At 43.6% G+C, this 18,569-nt stretch overlaps 1 protein-coding gene across 10 annotated transcripts in view; it reads left to right on the forward strand.

Moving 5' to 3' along the window:
• Nucleotides 1-9,806: 9,806 nt before the first annotated feature.
• PROM1 (prominin 1) overlaps nucleotides 9,807-18,569 on the forward strand; it is a 93,141-nt gene continuing 84,378 nt past the window's right edge. For 9 of the 10 annotated variants that reach the window (XM_048848791.2, XM_048848795.2, XM_048848796.2 and 6 more), the window contains exon 1: nucleotides 9,807-9,894. The gene's annotated coding sequence lies outside the window, so the exon portion shown is untranslated. Of the gene's footprint in view, nucleotides 9,895-17,848; nucleotides 17,872-18,569 lie in introns of those variants that run through there. The other variant, XM_075128020.1, reaches the window with a different exon arrangement.

The following is an 18,569-nucleotide window of genomic DNA, read 5'->3' on the forward strand; positions in this document are numbered from 1 at the left end:
GAGCTCTTTTGAAAATTCTGGCCATGGAGTTTATAAATTTAATATTTATTTTGATTAATCTCATTCAGATTCTACCAAAAACTCCAACTGCAAGGTCCACAAATACAAGATTATGCAACCACTGGAGAACGTTCTCTTGATTTTTTTACCATCCTGTTGATGTCCCACTCTCTACAACTGAAGGACTTGTGCATGTTCAGTTTTCTTACGTGATTGCACTTCTCTTTGTGCATGCAAATCACATAATTATGCTTGCAGTACACAACCTATATGTCCAGATGTTGCATGGCAAATGTGTGGTTAATGCACACTCATTTTGGGTGGCCCACCCACTGCACAAAGCTATCATAGTTTGCTTTTAAGACATAATAAGGAAGATATGTGAATTAATCACAAAGAATGCAAGCTTCAGAGCAATCAGTTTGTTCGTCTCTCCTTTATAATATGCATTTTACAAAAAATCACAAAATTTCTGTCCCCAATATCCGCCTTTATCTTGGGTGTCAAGATATACTTTGTGTAAAGGATTTTATAATAGAGACTTCTGAATGAGCATTTCCCCTTCTGCTATTACCATCACCTTCTTCACCATTGAACACTTTTCAGTACCTCCTACTATGGCTGTTTGAAGATTAACACACAGCCCTGTCCATCCAACTTAGTCAAACACTACCTGCATTCTTCATGTGTGGGTTCTCAATAGACTGTTCGGTTTTTTTTCCATGACATTCATTAACAACAGGTAAGAAAAGTCGTGGGGCCATAGCAAAGTTCAGTGACTTAAAGTGTGGCTTTATGCTGAAAAGTGACTATCTAAAAATGACACTTCCTTACTCATCACATCTACTCCCTCTCGGTTCTGTCTCTTATCTGCTGACCTTAGTGATAAAAATAAGCATTTAATGTTTTTACTCTTGTTAGCTCTGCGGAGCCAATAAAACAGACTGCAAGTGAGCGGGCATAAGTAACAGGAGCTCCTGGAATTTAGCAAACTGTTACATTGGTATAAGCCCCTTGAAGACAATGTGCTTGCACAGGTGTCATTGTGGGCATAATCTGAAGAACATGGAGCTGCACCGCTGTAAAGTGAGGGCCAAATTGACTTTCTGTTGCTGGTGATGATATGCAAGATGGAAATAAGAGCCAATTTGGCTCTCAGAGGCTGGGCTGAGTTCACAAAACTGATAAGAAAAACAAATTTTTACTTGCAAACTAAGCATACTGGAGAATAAAATAAACATGGAGCCTCACAATGCCATTTTCGCAACGTCACTTTTCAGATGAGATCTACACTTTCATACCTGAACAAATATTTCGATTGAGTGAAAAAATACTATTTATTAAAATATTAGTAGTGTGCTGAGTACTGAAGAGTGGTATTTAAACCACAGGCCTGAAAACACTTTATAAAGATGCATTGGTACCATTATCTTTGTTTTTAATTGGAGAAACAGGAACAGAGAGGTTAAGTGATTTGCCCAAAGCCTGTGGCAAAGACAGGAAAAGAACTCATGTTTCCTGACTTCTCGTGACGTGTCCTATTCAGCTCATCTTGACTATCTGTTATAGGTGGAGCTTGCAGTGACACCTATAGTTAAGGCCGCCTAACACTTTCCATAATAAATCCCTGTTTGTAATTTTGCTGGGTTGGAATTTTTCATGCCAGGTCTCTGCCTCAGGGTGATTTTTTTTTTTTTTTTAACTTCCAACAAAAAATGCTTCATCCATCTCAGGGACCAAGGTAGGGGAAAATACATACCTTTTTCAATGTTAAAATAATCTTACATCCATTTAATTGAGCTCTAAGCCCTCCTTGCTTTGAAGGAGAGCTTGACATTGGGCATGAGAGTCACCCTGGAGTCAGAGGCATGCCTTCTTGTTGTCCTTGTGACAATTTCCTCAAATTTGTCTGCTTTATAAGCCTCTGAAAATCACCATTTGCACATACTCTGAGGTTTGCTAGACACTGGCAGTAAAAGTCTGCAAAAATTCCATCTGCCCTGAATGCGCTTCCGCTCAGACCTGATAAGAACCTTCCCTGAGATTGCTCCTTCTGGTTTGCTAGCGGCCAATGTGGAACTGGAAGGGAAAGCAAAAAGGCTGTTTCTCCTGTGCAATCAGTGTTTCCCTGGTTTCAGAGTAGCAGCTGTGTTAGTCTGTATTCGCAAAAAGAAAAGGAGTACTTGTGGCACCTTGGAGACTAACCAATTTATTTGAGCATGAGCTTTCGTGAGCTACAGCTCACTTCATTGGATGCATAAAGTGGAATGCATCCGATGAAGTGAGCTGTAGCTCACGAAAGCTTATGCTCAAATAAAGTCTCTAAGGTGCCCCAAGTATTCCTTTTCTTTTTGTTTCTTTGGAAGGCACTCAGGTAGTGTGGAGGATGAGGAAGCCACTTGACTTGAATGCAATAACAAGGTAGAGTCAAACAAGGTCAGGAGCAGAGGAGGCTCGTGCTAGGGGAAAAGGGAACGTGCTAGGGGATGGGCAGCAAGGTCTGTAACCAATAAACCACACTCCCCATCAAAACTTGGAATTGAATATTGCTGAATATTGCTCTGTGGTCTAGCAAATGGCTGTGAAACCCACTGGCAAAGTGTATGTCTTATCCCTCTCTAGTAGCTTGTCTACTAGCAGATCACCTTCTACTGCTTCTTAATTAATTAATAAGACTGGGACTTTTACTCTATTAGTTACTCTATCAGCCTAAGAGGCTTTTTAAAATATGTAAGAAATGATATCCTAACAAATGTGTTAGGCCTCTGAGAGAATTAAATAGCCAGTTACCAGGAGAATTAGAGTGTGGATCAGGACATGCTGATGGAACAAGATAGACAGGGGAATGCCTTAACCAGGGGCGGGGCTACTCAGGAAGACCAGGGCTTTAAAAAGCCTGCTCCTAAGCAACCAGAGGAGCTAGTGAACAGGAGTGGCTAATGGGAGTTTTTTGCAGGGGCGGGGCTACATACACTTAACATTCCTTAAACTTAAACCAAAAAACACCCCCTGATAAAAACAAAACAACAGCAAAGGAACCAGCTGCAGGAGTAAAAAAGAGAATACAGGCAGAAGTCCAGCAACAGAGTAGGGACTACCCAGCTTATTGCACCCAATGCAGCATGTATGATTATCTGCCCTATGGATAGGTGGCGTATGTGTGCATTCGGTGCAAGGAGTTCCTGGCCCTCAGAGACCATGTACAGGCTTTGGAGACCAGGGTGGCTGAGCTGGAGGAGCTAAGGGAGACAGAGAGGTATATAGATAAGACTTTCTGGGACACAGTAGAACGGTCCCACCCCCCCGTCTGACTGCCTCTGTGCTGTTGAGGAGGATGAAAGTCTCAGGGAAGGAGACCATCCAACTGGAGCAGAGGGAAACGATCCCATAGTTGGGACCCTCCTTTCAGATGATGATGTGGTATCCTCTCACCCTGAGGAGACCTCTCCGGGGGAGGGAACTCCAGTTATTAGGAAGAGACAGGTACTAGTAATGGGTGATTCGATCATTAGAAACATAGACAGCTGTGTTTGCGATGGCTGGGAGAACCGCATGGTGACTTGCCTGCCTGGTGAGAAGGTTGTAGTTCTCTCAAGACACCTAGGTAGGCTCACGTGTAGTGCTGGGGCGGAGCCGGTGGTCGTGGTATATGTAGGTGCCAATGACATAGGGAAGGATAGGAGAGAGGTCCTGGAGGCCAAATTTAGGCTGCGAGGTAAGAGATTGAAGTCCAGGACCTCCATGGTGGCATTCTCTGAAATGCTTCCAGTTCCACACGCAGGGCCAGTTAGAGAGGCAGAACTGCAGGGTCTCAACGCGTGGATGAGATGATGGTGTAGGGAGGAGGGATTTAGATTTATTAGGAACTGGGGAAACTTTTGGGAAAGGGGGAACCTATACAGGAAGGATGGGCTCCACCTAAACCAAAATAGAACCAGATAGCTGGCACTTAACATTAAAAAGGTCATAGAGCAGTTTTTAAACTAAGGGGGCTGGGGGAAAGCCAAGAGGTGCAGAGGACCACGTGGTTCGGACAGAGATATCCCTTAGGGAAGGCTCTACTAATGGAGATTCTCTATGTTCTAGTAAGGAGGAGAGGATGGAAGATGATAAAATACAGGTAGGATCTGATGAGAAACAGTCAAATGAAAAAAGAAAAGGAGTACTTGTGGCACCTTAGAGACTAACAAATTTATTTGAGCATAAGCTTTCGTGGCCACTGAATGCATCCGATGAAGTGAGCTGTAGCTCACGAAAGCTTATGCTCAAATAAATTTGTTAGTCTCTAAGGTGCCACAAGTACTCCTTTTCTTTTTGCGAATACAGACTAACACGGCTCCTACTCTGAAACCAGTCAAATGAAAAAAAGTCTCATTCAATTACGTCATGTAATGGGAGACAGCTAAAAAGTGACAAGTTTTTAAAGTGCTTATATACCAGTGCTACAAGTCTAAATAATAAGATGGACGAACTAGAGTGCCTCATAGTAAATGAGGATATTGATATAATAGGCATCACAGAAGCTTGGTGGAATGACAATAATAAATGGGACACAGTAATACCAGCGTACAAAATATATCAGAAGGAGAGAACAGGTCATGCTGGTGGGGAAGTGGCACTATGTGTGAAAGAAAGCATAGAATCAAATGAAGGAAAAATCTTAAATGAACCAAACTGTACCATAGAACCAGTATGGATAGTAATTCCATGCTTGAATAATAAGAATATAGCAGTAGGGATATAATACTGAGCATCTGACCAGGATGGTGATAGTGACTGTGAAATGCTCAGGGAGATTAGAGAGGCTACTAAAATAAAAAACTCAATCATAATGGGGGAGTTCAACTATCCCCATATTGACTGGGTACATGTCACCTCAGGACAGGATGCAGAGATAAAGTTTCTTGAACCCTTAAATGACTGCTTCTTGGAGCAGCTAGTCCTGGAACCCACAAGAGGAGAGGCAATTCTTGATTTAGCCCTAAGTATAGCACAGGATCAGGTCCAAGAGGTGAATATAGCTGGACTGCTTAATAATAGTGACCATAATATAATTAAATTTAACATCCCTGTGATGGGGAAAACACCACAGCAGCCCACTACTAGCATTTAATTTCAGAAAGGGGAACCAAATGTGAAATTGCAGGACTACTAACTGTAGTCTATAGACAATCATTTAAATCAGCTTCTGTACCAAATGACTGGAGGATAGCTAATGTGACGCCAATTCTTTAAAAGGGCTCCAGAGGTCACCCCTACAATTACAGGCCGGTAAGCCTGACTTCAGTACCAGGCAAACTGATTGAAACTACAGTAAAGAACAAAACTGTCAGACACATAGATGAACATAATTTGTTGGAGAAGAATCAACATGGTTTTTGTATTCATGCCTCACCAATCTACTAGAATTCTTTGAGGGTGTCAGCAAGCATGTGGACAAGGGGGATCCAGTGGATATAGTGTATTTAGATTTCCAGAAAGTTTTTGACAAGGTCCCTCACCAAAGGCTCTTAAGCAAAGTAAGCTGTCATGGGATAAGAGGGAAGGTCCTCTGATGGATCAGTAACTCATTAAAAGATAGAAAACAAAGGGTAGGAATAAATGGTCAGTTTTCAGAATGGAGAGAGGTAAATAATGGTGTCCCCCAAGGGTCTGTACTGGGTCCAGTCCTATTCAACATATGCATAAATGATCTGGAAAAAGGGGTAAACAGTGAGGTGGCAAAATTTTCAGATGATACAAAACTACTCAAGATAGTTAAGTCCCAGGCAGACTGTGAAGAGCTACAAAAGGATCTCTCAAAACTAGGTGACTGGGCAACAAAATGGCAGATGAAATTAAAATTGATAAATGCAAAGTAATGCACATTGGAAAACATAATCCTAACTATACATATAAAATAATGGGGTCTAAATTAGGTCAAGAAAGAGATCTTGGAGTCATTGTGGATAGTTCTCTGAAAACATCCACTCAATGTGCAGCAGCAGTCAAAAAAGAGAACAGAATGTTGGGAATCATTAGGAAAGGGATAGATAATAAGACAGAAAATATCATATTGCCTCTATATAAATCCCTGGTACACCCACATCTTGAATACTACATGCTGATCTGGTTGCCCCCATCTGAAAAAAGATATATTGGAATTTGAAAAGGTTCAGAAAATGGCAACAAAAATGATTAGGGGTCTAGAATGGCTGCCATATGAGGAGAGATTAATAAGACTGGAACTTTTCAGCCCGGCAAAGAGACGACTAAGGGGGGATATGAAGGAGGTCTATAAAATCATGACTAATGTAGAGAAAGTAAATAAGGAAGTGTTATTTACCCATTCACACAACATATGAACCAAGGGTCACACACTGAAATTAATAGGTAGCATGTTTAAAACAAACAAAAGGAAGTATTTTTTCACACAACGCACAGTCAACCTGTGAAACTCCTTGCCAGAGGATGTTGTGAAGACCAAGACTATAACAGGGTTCAAAAAAGAACTAGATAAATTCTCGAAGGTAGGGTTCATCAATGGCTATTAGCCAGGGTGGGCTGCAATGATGTCCCTAGCCTGTTTGCCAGAAGCTGGGAATGGGTGACAGGGGATGAATCATTTGATGATTACCTGTTCTGTTCATTCCCTCTGGGGCACCTGTCATCTGCCACTGTCAGAAGACAGGATACTGGGCTAGATGGACCTTTGGTCTGACTCAGTTCTTATGTTCTTATGGCTTGAGGTTTATGCTGGGACTCAAGTGAGAGATAGGTGCCCAGGCGCCAGCCTGAGCGAGCAGTACTCATCGCAGAGGCAGACACATAGGCTCTGTGGCCTAGGGAACTAGTACAGTGAAAATGTAGGTGCTGAAGGATTTTAGGTGCCTCCAGAGTTGGGCAGCAGGGGGGCAAGGGTTCTGAGGATCATAGTGCTGCCTAAATATTGGACTTAGGTGCCTAACATGGGCAATCCTTTTGTGGATCTGGGCCTTGAGGACCATTACCAGCTGCTGTAAGTTGGTGCTTGCCAAGTTAGGCTGCTTAAACTTGTTCCAGGTCAGAAAATCAGGGGGTCATTACTGTGTTAGTTCTCAGCTTTCTTCTCTTTTCCCCACTCTTCTGGGCTGCACTTGGGGAGCTGCCTAGGGCAAGGCAGCCATCACTTGCTAGGCACTTCCCTCGACTCAGGCAGAACCATTTGAGCTCCCACCCTACTATCCTTCATCCAACAGGAACGGAATTGCTCTCTTTTTCCTCCCCTGAGGTGCAGCAGGAATCAGTAGGGAAACTGCTGAGCAGCTGTAGCAGGGAAAGGTCAGCAGCTGTTTAGAATGCTCTTGGATCACATCAGAGCTGCTCCTGGAGTTGCCTGCAAAGCAGTAGAAGGCAGATGGTGAGGTCAGACCCCCATCCACCATCTCAAGGTGATAAGGCTAATTCAGACATTTCCATTTAAAAATCAGCGTGCCACTCAGCGAACACATTTTCAGTCAATAGTCCTACACTAATTATCTTGACAGTCACTTTCAAGTGCCTACAGACTGGACACCTGTAGTATAAGGAAACTCACACATAACTGGAAAATTGTACCTTTGTTTCATTCACCACCCTATACACCAAAAGCTGGGAAAGATGTTATGCATTGTTCATGTTGAACAGAAGGCATGGACTTGCCTAACATTAGCAAATTAGTTTCATTGACAAATTTATTTTTTGCAAAAACTAACTCTATTTTGTGAAAATTAGCAGATCTGCCTATAATTCCATTTAAGTACTTCAGAAGAAACCCACCTACAGGGATATGCGAACTATTGTTGTGTTTCATATAATAGTATAGTGGTAGCTCACTATTGATGAGCCAAGTGAAAACTTGAGTATCTTCTGGCCAAGCAGAGCTAGATTTACTTTTACTTCTCATGTCACCCCGTTATATACATAATCTCTTCCATATTTCTGACTGCTCTCCTATGCATCACTGCAATTATTTATCTCTGTAACTGTATGACTTACCTCTATAGCCTGTAGGTACAGTAATCAAATTGGCACTGAAATTTTGCCTTTCCATTTTATTTTTATATGGGGCAAAGGAATCAAATTCAGTAGATAGTTTGAAGAAAAGTTTTGGGTGCTCATGACCTGCATTTGCTATTTGGAAACAAATGTTGCCCAATCATTTGTGACTATTTTAGGTGATGTACTATTGAATCTGAACTCCTCATTCCCTAGTTCATTCTTGAATGCTTCCAATTTGGCTGCTACACCTTTATTTTCCCTAAGGATATTTTACAGCTGTAGATAGCAGTGTCCTTGGTTTCTTTCTACCTCTGTCAGTTATTTCTATCTGTAAACAGAGTGAAAAAATGGGGGGGGGGAACCCTTCTATAGATCAGTGTTTTTAGGGATATCTAGGGCAGCATTCTGATCTCATTTCACCAATGTAAATTTTTACTGTGCCATGAATAGTAGCACTGAAAAGTGAAACTGACTCTGTGAAAAGTGCACAAGACTTATTCCTACCAGTTATGTTTTGATATCCCAGCTGGGGAAAACCCAGTTGGAGAAGCGTTATTTACCCCTCAAAAGAAGAATCAGATAAATTCATGGATGATAGGCTATTAGCCAAGATGATCAGAGATGTAACCCCATGTTCTTGGTGTCCCGGAACTGCTGACTGCCAAAAGCTGGGAATGGACAATAGTGGATGGATCACTTGATAAATGCCCTGTCCATTCTCTCTGAAGCATCTGGCAACGGTCACTGTTGGAAGACAGGATACTGGGCCAGGCGGACCATTGATCTGACCTAGTATGGCTGTTCTTATGTTCTTAAAACCAAGTGAAAATCTCAAAAATAAATAAAAAAAATACACAACGTGACAAGGAGCACACAAATACAGTCCCAGGAGAATGGAAGGTCCTGCAGATTGACATATAGAAATAGAGAGTTTGGGGACATTAATTTGGCTCCCTGTCCTACTAAAAATTCACTGGTCTCTTTTAGAAGTCAAAGGAACACTTAGAAACAGGGACACGAATCCTGGGAGTAGAAAGTATAATCTTGTTAGGAAATCAGGGCAACCTCAGAAAAGATAAAATAAGATATTGTTCCAAAAGCCAAAGATAGAAACAGCTTTTAATAATGTAATTTACAGGACACACATAACTGTGGGATTGCAAAAGAATATTAAGTGCTGCTTTCTTAAACCTCAGAATAAGGGGCAGAAGGGCATTCACAAATCACCAATCTAGGGGGTAAAAATGGGAGGCTGGCGCCAACTGACAAAATTAAACTCTAGTTTCTCCCCAGTTTTTTGAGGAGCTCATATTTTGGCTCAGCCCACTAGGTATAGGGATACTGTCCCATTGGATCCGTTTTGAGTTTGAACTCTTCACAGCAAAGAGGTGTCTTTTGGACCCTGGTCGTTGGTTCGCCCCACCACTGTAGAAATAAAGGGCGACCTGTGAAGACGATCTGGATCCGGAACCCCTGGCTGCTGGAGACCCTCAGGCCCCTGCAGGAACCACCTGCACAACTTGGAGCCAGCTCTGAAGTTTCAGGAGGCCTAAAGTTTGGAGCCCGCAGCTCTGGGCTGAGTCTCTTTGCCCCCCCCTTACTCGGCTTGCACAGAAAGCAACAGGTGGTCGAGCGCTGCATGCTGCTGGGGAACCTAGCGCGCGGCCCCTCGCCCGCCTTCAGCCTCCCGCGCTGCTCCCTCAGCCCCGCGCCGAATCAGTCATGAGCGGGGTGTGGGGTCGCGGGGAGCTGCTGATTGGTGCGTGCGGCAGAGGGCGGCGCCTGCCTGGGGGGGCCTGGCGGGGAGGCGGCCGGGGAGACTCGGCGCGTTGAGCTGGGAGCCGCTGGACCAGCCGGAGCCTGCGGGAGCGGGAGCGGGAGCGGGCTGTCCGCGGGGTGAGTGCCCGGCTGGCTCTCCCCGCGCGCGCCGGCCACTTGCAGCCCGCCGCCGCGCCGCTCCGTGGTGCGGGAGCCCGGGGGAGGGGGTTGCACCCGGGCTGCGGGGCAGAGTGCACGGATCCTGCCCTGCGAGTTGCTGCTCTTGCCCGGGTGGCGGGTCCGCAGGAAGCGCCGGGCGGGGGTCGGGGTCTCGGAAAGCCTGGCCCGTGGGCTGGGGTGTGAGAGGGTATAGAAACCATCGGTGTGTGCGGGAGAGACGTAACCACTGGAGAGAGTGGAGCGGTACCTCCATAGAAAGCTTTGAGGCAGAGCTAGCCCATGGGGGGGCCCCAAGCAGGGATATTTGGGGTGGGGCCTGATCCGTCACCCACCGCTAAAATACTGATTATTTGTACAAACCAAAAAAAAAAAAAGAGGCAAACTTAATGCATATTAATCGTTAAAAAGCCCACGTTCAATAACTTGACCAGTATTTTGGGGGTAATACTAAATCAGGACCCCTTTGAGCTTCTTGGGCCGCTAATCCATTGCTCAGTCTGCTTGTGCCTACACTGCTTGTGTAGTCTGGGGGTGTGAGGGAGAGGGATCCAGGGCCGCTGGGGGGGGGCAAGTGGGACAATTTGCCCTGGGCCCCACAGGGGCCCCCACGAGAGTTTTCAGGGGCGGGTCCTTCAGTGCTGCCGAACACACCCGGAGTGAAGGCCCTGGAGGGATCCCTTGTAATAGCCATGGGAGAAGGAAGGGAGACCCTGCTTGCCCTCACCCCACATCCAAACAGTGGATGTGGGGTGAGGGCAAGCAGAAGGAACCCCCATAGGAAGCATTGAGGGAAGAGAGGGGTCCCTCTATAGAAAACACTATGAAGGGGGGAGGCGTGTGTGACGGAAGGGTGGGACATCCTTCCCGTTATCGAAAGCATTGTGGTGGGACTGTATGTTCTCTGCTGTGAATGAAGATGATTTCTTGACCCCCTAATGCTGTGTCTGTATGAATTTTGCTGAGAAGGGTGTGTAGTTTATGTTGGGGTCATTGACTTTTCGAAAGGAAGTGGACTCGAGACCAGGTTTGGATGTGAGACAAGCACAAGGCAGTACTGTGGGAGAAAAATGAGGACCTCCAGAGAGATTAACTAGTATACCACACTAACTAGTAGCCCAAATATGTGTATGGGGCGGTGTCAAAGTCTCTGCTGAGAGTACCCCGGTATTGTGTGCTGAGAGTACCTCGGTAGTGACTAACCACACTACGGAGATGAGTAGGGTGCTGTTTTAGAAACCACTTTATCGACCAGGTTCAAGAGGTACTGTTGTAATAAGCAATACTATGCTGTCGTATCTGCAGTCCAATCTTGTGTCCAGACTTGCAGCAGAGACCCAGCCATGCTCATCTCATGGCTTTGTATATGTTATAACATTTTATTGTGCTCACACATGAGTGTGAAGAGTTGAGTTAGATTATGAGATACTGACCATTAGTCAGTGTAGTTCAGGACAAATCATATTGAAAGGTCATGAATGATTACATTCTGGTCCCAGCAGGGTGAACTCAATCATGAAGTGTGTTTGTTTTGTGGGGTGGGGAAGGGAAGGTGGAGGGAGAGAGAGAGGAGTTGACTCTATCTCCTTCCATGCATCATACCCAGGGAAGAAATTAAGAAAGAAGCTGTAAAATCAGTTCTGTAACTCCAACCAGGGCAGAGTTTAAACACAAATCATACTATGTAATTTTTAGAATTAAACTGGTGGAGGGGGGAGGAAAATCCCAACTATTTAAATATAATTCGGAAGAAGGGGGGAGGTCTTGTCCCATTTATGAGATATTATGTACGCAATTATATGCTGTAATCCATTTTCTTCTGCATTAGAACCTTACCAGCACACCCCACCAGTTCTGAACTGTCAGCACGGCAGATTTCCTTTTTATGGAATGGCTTCATAATGTTTGTTGTTTTTATAATCTTTTATTATTGCTCTACAGTGCCCTCATAGGGTATGCTTTATAAATATTATCAGAGCAAACAAACTGATTTTTTTTTTCTGTTCCACTTAATGAATCTATAATCTAAACATCTGGTCAACTGGCTAAAATTAGACCACCTGCCCAACTCTTTCTTTCTTGGGGATGGAGACTGCCTCCCCGGAATTAATTTTAAGGCAATTGTTAAAATTATCACCTTATTACGAGGGATTTTGCTGTGTTTCAATAAAACACAACGCATTTTTAAATTTTCCTTTTTAAATCTTTGATTTTTTGAGACACATCCAGAAAATACATTCCTGTGTTCTGCATATCTGGCTGCTGTGACTCAAGCCCTTCTCCGGTTTTATCCCACTTGGAACTCACAATATGCATGTTAGATACAAGTTGAGACTATCCAGTATTTAGTTTTGTTTATTGTTTTGCTACTGTGTTCTGCAGTCCCTGATGTTTAGAAGGTTCACATACTCCCTACTCCTCCTATGGCAACAAGTTGCAGTCATTAAATCACAGGCCTAGAAGAGGTTTTGTAACCGAACACCACACCTTTTGTGACTTGCCAGTGGCTAGTGTGGCTTATCATTTTATGTATTCTGAATGTGAAGATTTATATTTTTTTTTGTGTGTGGAATCAAAAGTTATAATACAGTACAGGTAACTGTCAGTCATGTGGCTGTGACCTCATAATTTGCATTGCTCTTGTGGTGGTTGGTGTCAATGGAATCTTGAGATGGAATTATAGACCAACTTTTCAAATGGTTAATTTAAAAAAAAATGTTGATCTGTCCTTGATCTGAGCCCAGCATGGGCAAATGCCCCTTCTTCTGCCCTCCATTCTTTGTTCATTGCCAGAGGGCTCCCACATCCTGCTCTAACAGTCTGGCTCCTGGTTGATTGAATCTCAGTTCAGAGTGAATTGCAGTCACATCACTGGATTGCAATATTATGTTTGCATAGATTGCAGCGTTAAAGGGAAGAAGTGCAGTGTAGTTGTTAAAATAGAAAATGAGAAGTTGGAGAACCTGTGTGCTGTTTCTGGCTCTGCAGCTGAGACTCAGTCTGATCTTAGAACAGTTCCTTAACCACTCTGTGTCTCAATCTCTCCATTTTTAACAAGGGGATGCCTGCCTACCTACCTATCTGTCTCTGTGTCAGGCATGTCTAAGCTTAACTAATGTAGTAAGGTGACTTGAGAATCTTGGATGAAATGTGCTATTTGTATGGAGTTAGTATTATAGCATACTTTATATAAAGTTTGTGGCATGCTCTACAGAGTGATAGACCGCAGATGTCCTAGAGTTGGGTGTAGTGCAGGGGTGGGCAAACTTTTTGGCCCGAGGGCCACATCTGGGTATGGAAATTCTATGGCGGGCCGTGAATGCTCACAAAGTCGGTGGTTGGGGTGCGGCAGGGGGTGAGGGCTCTGGCTGGTGGAGCGGATTCTGGGATGGAGCCAGAAATGAGGAGTTCAGGTTGTGGGAGGGGGCTCTAAGCTGGGGTAAGGGGTTGGGGTGCGAGGGGGGGGGAAGAGGGCTCTCGTTGGAGGTGCAGGCTCTGGGATGGTGCAGGAGGGTGGTCCGGGTTGGGACCGAGGAGTTCGGAGGGCGGGAGGGGATCAGAGCTGGGGCAGGGGGTTGGGGCATGGGAGTGGATCAGGGGTACAAGCTCCGGGCAGCGCTTACCTCAAGCAGTTCCCGGAAGCAGTGGCATGTCCCGCCTCCGGCTCCTACGCGAGGCGTAGCCAGGAGGCTCTGTGCGCTGCTTTGTCCGCAGGTGCCGCCCCTGCAGTTCCTATTGGCCATGGTTCCTAGCCAATGGGAGCTGCGGGGGCAGCACTTGGGGCACGCGCAGAGCGGGGCAAGTCCCCAACCCCACTCCCTGGCTGGAGTGCCAGAGTGGGACAAGCCCCAGACCCTGCTTCCCAGTGGAAGCTCGAGGGCCGGATTAAAATGTCTGAAGGCCCGGATGTGGCCCGCCGGCTGTAGTTTGCCCATCTCTGGTATAGTGACTTCTGTATATAGAAAGGTATGAGGAGAGGTTTTGGGGGAAGGGGGGAGCCAAAAACTTGTATTTTTAAAGATGAAAGTTAATACCCTTTCCAATTACAACGAGAAATAAACTAAATTATTCCATTCAGTTACATTCTTTTTTATGTAGCTGAACTTAAGGTTTTCATGAAAAACAAGGACATTAAAATAAATGTCCTGTAGCTTGTGAATTAATTAATAAAAATCTTTTAAAATATTATACTGCTCTGTTTCCTCCCCCCTCCCCCCCCACTGAATATGAAAAATCTGTGTATGGCCATGAATGTAGCTCACAAGGTGCAAGAGTATAGAGTAATGTGCGTTTTGTTTCTAATGATACAAAGGGCTCATGCTATGGTGAAGAGTGTCCTAGAAATAAACTCTTATATATGTTTGTAGCATTTTTTGTCGCTCTTGCAGCTTTGCCTTGGGGATTGGTAGTCTTTTTACTGATTACGTATTCTGTGGATAGGTTTCTTTTTCCAACGCTGTCGATCTACTGTAGCATCATTAGCGAGCAACAAACTTCCAAAAAGTTTTCTTTTGCAGAGCAAGGTAAGGAAAACAGAAGGATCCCATTCATAGCCCAGATCCCTTGTGATTTGAGTAGGGGAGCTGTCATTCAGTGAGTGGAATTCCTATTCAGATGCACATTGGCTTTTTGTGCCATAGGATTGGTAACATTTCTGCAAGCTCCTGATTGCTATTATTGATACAGCACCCATAATGTGCTGTTGCTTTACAGAGCACTGGTCTTGAGGAGAATTTACACTCTGTTTTTTGAAATAGCATGGCAAGAAATACCACCTGTCAGAGGTAGGATAGAGACCCCAGTAAGGATTCTAGAGGCATTCCTTTTTGATTCCCAAGAGGCCAGGGGAACGAAAGCTATTTTATTTCTAATGTGTGGTTGCTAAATTTATTTATATTTATAATGATAGCATCTGCGAATTTCATTGGCCTCTGTAGAAATGAAGAACATATATGTTCTTGTCCTCATAGCAGGGTGCCCATTAGTGTCCTGAAATATGGGATTGGACTCATTGGACCTTGCATTCTCAACAGAATTCTTCTGTTAAGCCTACAAATCTTTTAACGTTGTTACTGTATGACTTAATATTTTCAACAGAGTCACACTGGTAATAGTTCTTTTTCTCCATCAAGGAGGCACCTTCATAATGCTTTACTCCTGTCTGCATAATTCTGTGAAACCAAACCTATTCAGGTTTGGCAATTAAGGGCTCAATTTATCACCCATTGAAGTCAATTGGAACCTTTCCACTGACTTCATTAACCATTGAATCAGACCCTAATTGATTAGAACTCAAAGCTAAATAATAGATTTACTTGAAAATTACCAGAAAATTCAAATTTCTCTCAGAAGTTGTGTTCAAAATTTGGGGCAGAAATACAATTTTTTTCATACAAAACAAAGAGGCTGAACTCCTGTTAACTTTAAATGTGAAATAGAACCCAACTTTAACTATGATGTTCCTACCATTCCATAATTAGAGGCATTCTAAGCAATTTACAATGTATGTTGCTTGTTACATTTAATCATAGCACAATATACAAAGGGATAAGATAGCAATCCATGATGAAGAAAATCTTGAAGACTAAAGAATGAAGTAAACAAATGGGAGGGGGAATATAAGAGATCCTTTGGGCTTATATATCTGTTTGGTTCATAGCATAGATGCTTTGCAACAATCAGTTATTGCTTTGAAAACATTCAAATATTTGAATTTATATGTGTGGCTTTTAGACTACTGCATTGAGCATCATGCTTCAGGGTAGTTGAAAAGACCACCTTTTTTGAATAAGCATAGGTTATTCAAATATTTAGAGTATTATTAGAGTTGCTCTTTCCTGGCTTTCTCTAGCAAAGATAGGACAGTTACTGAGAGGATACAGAAGCTGAACGTCACGAAGGAGAGGAATAATCTTTGTTCCTGGCTCTGATTTTGAATTCTTCTGTCTGAGAGCTCCTCTAGCTATTGACTGATATTTTGAACAAAGCATGTTTATCGCTCTTTGCAGCAATAAGTAATGGATCTGTGGTGTAGCTTGGTGTAGTCCAGTTGATAAACTGGATTTCTCCTCAGAACACTTGCTGTGTGTAATTCAGCAGGGGCTATGAAAGAAGGGAAAAGGTTCTCAGATTTCCCCATAGCTCTGGCGTACTCCTGCATCACCACCAACATTGTCGTTTTCTGCCTTCATGTTTTTCATGTTTCATCAAACTTTGGTGCACCATGGAGATCTGGGGACAGGGGTTGTTTGATAGTAAAACATGTGTATTGTTTGTGTTATTTCACCGTTGGTCCTGTAGTTGGATGGCTCTTTTCTTCCAGGGCATTCTAGAAGCTCACCAGATTCATGACCTTTCAAGGATAAGCCAGTCTGGGTGGTTCACCTCTTGCTTGGGAAATAGGGTGACCAGACAGCAATTGTGAAAAATCACGATGGGGCTGGGGGGGTTGTAGGCACCTATATTAAACAAAGCCCCAAATATTGGGACTGTTCCATAAAATCGGGACCTCTGGTCACGCTATTGGGAAAGTAATGAACTCTGCTGGGAGAAAGTACAGTTGGACCAGGAAAACAGTAAGGTGATTATATTTCTCATTTCCACTCATAGGCCAAAGCTGAGTCCAGCATATGGGTCCAGACACAATTCAGAAGAAATTAGTGGTTGCCGTACATGACAATAGATCACTAAGGTGTTACAGGTGTCCTTTATATGTGTACTGATGTCCTGAAGGGCAAGGAATCTAGGAGACTCCACTAGAGTGCTAGACGGTAGCTTGGTTGGCCTCTCTAAGGGGTTTGCAGTCAGTTGAGGCCTGTATGCCAGCAGGAGTCCTGGATCTGTCCTGTGGCTGGATTTGCATACCAGATGGATGCTCTTGAAGGATTTAGCCTTTAAGAAAGAGCATTTTGGCATCTGAAGTCGGAGGAGAACAGAAATGCCGCTCCTCATCTTTTTTGTTCTTGTTTTTCTGCTTATGTTGCTCTAAATAGGCAGTACAGCCAACTGGCCCAGGACTGAGTTGGCGGAGTTGTCTAACTAGGCCTCAGTGACACATAGGCAAATTCATATGTTTCATTTGAAATGAACAGTATTGGCTTTTTACTTATAGACTTCCTCAGCAGTGAAACTGACGTGATTCTTGTATTTTCACTACTACTCTCAGGTTTCTTAATAAAAGATAGAAAAGTGACCAGAGTCTTGTTAATTTCACTCTGTTTTGGGAAGCTACAACTGGCATCAGAGCCCCAGTCCTAGACCAGAGCTCCTTTGTGTTAGGCGCTGTACAAACACAAAACAAAAAGACTGTTCCTACCCCAAAAAGTTTACATGTAGGTATAAGACAAGAGACAATAGGTGAAGCAGACAGACTGGGATTAAAAGGAAACTGAGACCGTATTGGCCAGCAAGATAGGCAGTGGTCTCAGCAACCTAACTATCCTCCTGTTTTTTGTAGGCCTCACAGCAAAGGAGAGTTCTGAAGGAGGATATTGAGTTATTTTTGTAAATGTTTGTGGAGAGTTACTCTCAAGCATGAGGGGCAACGTGGAAGAAAGCACAAAGGTGCTTGTTTGAAAATTTTAACAAGTGGATGATGGAGGCTGACAAGGCCTGAATGGATGTGGGAGTTGACTTTTCAATGCTGAATGAGAGATGATAGGTAGGGTGGCCATAGGTTACAATAATAAGACAACTGATGTTTGAAATGATAGAAAGAGGGAGCCAGTGCTGGAATGCAAAAAGAGAGGTGACGTGAGCAAAGCAATGGGCTAGGAAAACGAGCTTTGGAGCAGCACTTTGAATGGATATCAATGAGTGATGGTTCCATTTGTCAAGGTCAGAAAGAAGGAGGTTGGATTAACTGCGATGTGAAATGATGAAAACCCAGAAAGAGGTCCGAGTTGAAGATGACACCCAGTTTACAGGCCTGAGTGACAGGTAGGATTGGTAGTGTTTTCCACAGTGATTTGAGAAAGGGGGCAGCAGGGAGGATTGGTGGGGTGGGGGATTAAGAGCTTTGTTTTAGCCATGTTGAGCTCGATCCGACAGATAGACATCCATGAAGAGCAATCAGAGACAGCCTAAGTTTTTGTTTGGACAGAAGACAGGTAGATTTGTGAGTGTCAGCATACAGGTGGCAAGTATCAGAAGGGTAGCCGTGTTAGTCTGGATCTGTAAAAGCGGCAAAGAGTCCTGTGGCACCTTATAGACTAACAGACTAACCCTAAGCATACAGATGGTAGTTAAATTTGTGTTTGTGGTTGAGATTACTTTTTGAGGGAGAAGAGTAGGAGGCCAAGGACAGAGCCCTGTGGAAAGCCTTAAAGTTAACAGGAATTTGTGGATGAGACCCATTCGTGCCTTACAGGAAAAGCTTTCTATCTATCTGTGGCAAGCAGATTTTTCCGTAATTGACAGAGAAGGTGTTTCTTGAATCTAGCTTCATTTTAGTTACAAATTGAAAGTGAAGAATAACTTACATTACATTATTTTCTATGTTGAAAGGGAAATATGTAATACTAAATACGTGGGGGGAAGGTTTGGGGGGTATTTCATGTTTGAGGGAATTAAATATATTTTATTATTAGAAAATGCCCGAGGTTGATATTTTAATCCATATTTTATATTTAAAGTCC

Source organism: Caretta caretta, chromosome 4, assembly GCF_965140235.1.
Source record: "Caretta caretta isolate rCarCar2 chromosome 4, rCarCar1.hap1, whole genome shotgun sequence".
NCBI lineage: Eukaryota > Metazoa > Chordata > Testudines > Cheloniidae > Caretta > Caretta caretta.